Raw genomic sequence first — 5000 nt, forward strand, 5'->3', positions numbered from 1 at the left:
TCTGTGTGACCTGTGAGACAGAAGCACTTCCGTCTCAAGCAGCGGCACAGTCACAGCTGACTGATCAGGGTTCATACTCACACACTCACACACACACACACACACACACACACACACACACACACACACACACACACACACACACACATATACACACACACACACACACACACACACACACACACACACACACACACACTCACACACACACACAATCACTCACACACACACACTCACACACACTGTCATAATTACTGTGTAATATTAAATAATACTATCATATTAAATAATTCTATCATATTAAATAATACTATAAGAAATATTTATTTTTAATAGAATAGAAACAGAACCAAAACATCTTATTTCATCAAGCCGTTGAGTAATCACATAACTAAATGTCTCTGTTTAGGTTAGGACAACACAGGATGTCAATCAACGGCCATTGGATCTGAAACGTTGTTTACGTTTCTTTAAAAAAAGATGTATACATGTTGTTTGCATTTGACGACTCCTGCTGCACCTCCCCCTCCCTGCCTTCCCCTCGTCTACGGTTGCCAAGCAGAAATGAACACATTTCCTGAACTACGCGAAACAGCAATCAGGAGACAGCGTAGGTGGCAGATGGAGGCAGCTAATCATTGTTGTGAAACAGAGATGACCCTCACTAACCTGAGTGTGTCTGACAAACTCTCTCCCTCTCCCTCTGTCCCTCTCCCTCTGTCCCTCTCCCTCTCCCACTGTCCCTCTCCCTCACTCTCTGTCCCTCTCCCTCACTCTCTGTCCCTCTCCTTCACTCTCTGTCCCTCTCTGTCCCTCTCTCTCTCTGTCTCTCTCTCTGTCTCTCTCTCTCTGTCTGTCTGTCTCTCTCACCCTCTGTCTCTGTCTCTCTGTCTCTCTCTCTCTCTCTGTCTCTCTGCCTCTCTCTCTCTCTGTCTCTCTCTCTGTCTCTCTGTCTCTCTTTCTCTCTCTCTCTCTCTCTCTCTCTGTCTCTCTGTTTCTCTCTCTGTGTCTCTCTCTCTGTCTCTCTCTCTCTCTCTCTGTCTCTCTGCCTCTCTCTCTCTCTCTCTGTCTCTCTTTCTCTCTCTCACTCTCTCTGTCTCTCGATCCCTCTTTCTCTCTCTGTCTTGGCCTCACCCTGCCTCATCCCTCTCCTCTCCCCTCCCTTCCCCTCCTCTCCTATCCTCTCCTCTCTAAAAAGCTAAATGTTTAAAATGGTAATGTAAAATATGCTGGTGAAGGTAGACAACATCACACTACATCACACTACAACACACTACATTACACTACAACACACTACTACACTCTACTACACTCTACCACACACTATCACACACTACAACTGGTGTAATGGTGTAAATAGAAAATGGTATGGCTCTATGACTAGGCCTGTCTCCCTCAGAACCAACATGTGACTCTGGACAACTCAACTTTGCACTTTGTAATATTAGATCACTATCATCAAAAACATTTATAATTAATGATCTAATTGTCGATAATATGCTTGATTTTATGTGTGTAACAGAAACATGGCTTGGTTCTGATGGAGTTGTCTCTCTTATAGAAGCTTCTCCCCCAAAATAGTTACTAGAAAAAAACAAGAAAGGAGGAGATTAGCAAGCGTATGTAGTGACAGTTTTAATTGCAAACAAATTACTCTTGGAGTAAAAACATGTTTAAACACTTTTGAACATCTAGCTTTATTACTTAAAAATTATACTCCTATTCTCATTGTAGTGATATATCGCCCACCAAAACCACCCCCAGTATTTCTACAATAATTTTCTGATCTTTTGTCTATCATATCAACTGACTATGATAGGTCTGTATTGGTTGGGGATTTTAATGTTCATATAGATAATGAATCCAAATCTAGAGATTTTATTAATCTATTATCTTCCCTAGATTTTACTCAGCATATTACAGAGCCTACTCATAACAAAGGCCACACACTCAATCTAGTTATTTCAAAAGGATTGAATATTTCTGTGTCCTCTGCTCTAGACATTGCTGTATCAGATCATTCATGAATTTGCTACATTCTTTCAAGAAAAGATTTCCATTTTAAGATCAGAAATATCATTTGAGAATTCAAAATGTGAGCTCGTCAACCCCCATACTTTAAAAACAGTCGTTTCACAAATGAAATCCTCAACATGCTCACTTGATCCAATCCCAACATGGTTCTTCAAAAGTGTTTTTGACTGTTTAACTGACAATGTATTCTTTCCCACTCCCCTAAAATCTGCCATTATAAAACCACTAAAGGAAAGAAAGATAATTTTAGACCAATATCTAACCTTTCATTTCTAAGTAAAATCCTTGAGAAAGTGATTTTCAGACAACTTACTGATTTTCTTAGCAAAAACGTTTTATTTGAGAAGTTTCAATCAGGTTTTCGTTCTAACCACAGTACTGAGACTGCATTAGTAAAAGTGGTAAACAATCTCAGACTTATCATAGATGCTGGTGGTGTATCAGTTCTTGTCTTGTTAGATGTGAGTGCTGCTTTTGATACAGTAGATCACACTATTCTAATACATCGTTTAGAAAACTGTGTTGGTCTCTCAGGACTTGTTTTAGAGTGGTTTAAATCTTATCTAGCTGGTAGGCATTTCTCTGTTGTCCTGGGAGACTCTGTTTCTGATAATGTTGACATCACATGTGGGGTCCCTCAGGGGTCTATTCTTGGTCCCTTGCTCTTCTCCCTGTACATGATCCCATTAGGTGGAATCATCAGAAAACATGGTGTACATTGTCATAGTTATGCTGATGATACTCAGCTGTACATATCAGTATTTCCTGATAATTCACATGCACTCAGCTCGCTGGAGAATTGTCTCCAAGATATAACACTTTGGATGTCCAAAACATTTCTACAACTAAATCAGGACAAAACTGAGATTCTTGTCATTGGACCAAAACCACAAAAAGACAAATTGTCGAATACCATGGGAACCTTGCTTTCAAACTGCAAACATGAAGCTAAGAATCTAGGTGTGATTATAGATTCTGACTTAAGCTTTGAGCCTCACATCAAATCTATCACTAGAAATGCTTTTTATCATCTACGGAATATATAACGGAAGTTTTCTCTGGCAAGCTGATGCAGAAGTGTTAATGCATGCTTTTGTTATTACACGTTTGGACTATTGTAACAGTCTCCTTTCTGGTCTTCCGAAGAAAGCTATTGGCCAGCTGCAATTAGTCCAAAATGCAGCAGTGAGACTTTTAACCAAAACAAGCAGACAAGCTCATATAACTCCTATTTTAGAAACTCTACACTGGTTTCCTGTTAAGTTCAGAATAGATTTCAAGATCCTTCTGCTTGTTTATAAAGCTCTCACTGGCATAGCACCAGAATATCTGAAAGATCTTTTGCTAGCATATCAGCCCAATAGAGCTCTTAGGTCTTCTGACGCTGGTTTTCTCTGTGTACAAAAGAAGAGATTTGTTGAGGCTGCATTCTTATTTTATGCACCCAAATTGTGGAATGCACTGCCAGTTTACATTAGGGATGCAACCTCAGTAAATATGTTCAAGTCAAGACTAAAAACCCATCTTTTTAATATTGCCTTTAAATGACTAAATAATTAAATTATGATTATATAATGATTGGAGCACTTTGAGTTGCAACGTTTGCAGGAAAAGCGCTATACAAATAAAAAGTTATTATTATTATTATTATTACAACACTCTACCTCACACTACCACACACTACTAAACACTACACCACACTACCACACAGGACAACACACTACCACACACAACAACACACTGTGGCCAGCCGGGCGGCTGTGGCGCAGGAAGTAGAGCCGCCGTCTAATGATCACAAGGTTGGCAGGCGGTTCAAGCCACGGCTGGCCACATGTCGAAGTGTCCTTGGGCAAGACACTGAACCCCAAAATTGCTCCCAGTGAGGGGGCCAGCGCCTTGCATGGCAGCTTGCCGCCATTGGTGTGTGAATGTGTGTGTGAACGGGTGAATGAGAGGCCGTTGTAAGCGCTTTGGAGCAGCAAAAAAGGCGCTATATAAGTGCAGTATATAAGTACCATTTACCATTTACTACACACCTACCACACACTACCACACACTACTACACACTACAATACACTACAATACACTACTACACACCTACCACACACTACATCACACTAACACACACTACTACACACTACTACACACTACTACACACTACAACACACTACCACACACTACCACACATGACAACACACTACTACACAATACTTACACACTATATACAGAAAGTAACAGCTTTAGCTTTGTGTGAAACTGTTTGTGTAAAAAAACAGTCATCCCATAGTAAACCATTCATAGTAAACCAGTCATCATAGCAAACCAATCATCACAGTAAACCAGTCATAGTAAACCAGTCATAGTAAACTAGTCATAGTAAACCAGTCATCATAGTAAACCAGTCATAGTAAACCAGTCATCATAGTAAACTAGTCATAGTAAACCAGTCATCATAGTAAACCAGTCATAATAAACCAGTCATCATAGTAAACCAGTCATAGTAAACCAGTCATCATAGTAAACCAGTCATTGTAAACCAGTCATACTACACCAGTCATAGTAAACCAGTCATCATAGTAAACCAGCCATCACAGTAAACTAGTCATAGTAAACCAGTCATCATAGTAAACCAGTCATATTAGTAAACCAGTCATCTTAGTAAACCAGTCATCATAGTAAACTAGTCATAGTAAACCAGTCATCTCTTAGTAAACCAGTCATCATAGTAAACAAGACATCATAGTAAACCAGTCATCATAGTAAACCAGTCATCTCTTAGTAAACTAGTCATCATAGTAAACAAGACATCATAGTAAACCAGTCATCATAGTAAACCAGTCATCATAGTAAACCAGTCATCATAGTAAACCAGTCATCATAGTAAACCAAACATAGTAAACCAATAATGGTAAACCAGTCATAATAAACCAGTCATCATAGTAAACCAGTCATCATAGTAAACCAGT

General features: G+C 39.5%; 1 protein-coding gene across 2 annotated transcripts in view; it reads right to left on the reverse strand.

The window, feature by feature from the left end:
- The window catches only part of elavl4 (ELAV like neuron-specific RNA binding protein 4), a gene marked incomplete at both ends in the record, with an annotated part of 39418 nt that overhangs the window by 33502 nt on the left and 916 nt on the right, over positions 1-5000 (reverse strand). The gene's annotated exons all lie outside the window — the stretch shown is intronic.

The sequence above is a fragment of the Nansenia antarctica genome (assembly GCF_963989245.1).
Source record: "Nansenia antarctica genome assembly, chromosome: 19".
NCBI lineage: Eukaryota > Metazoa > Chordata > Actinopteri > Argentiniformes > Microstomatidae > Nansenia > Nansenia antarctica.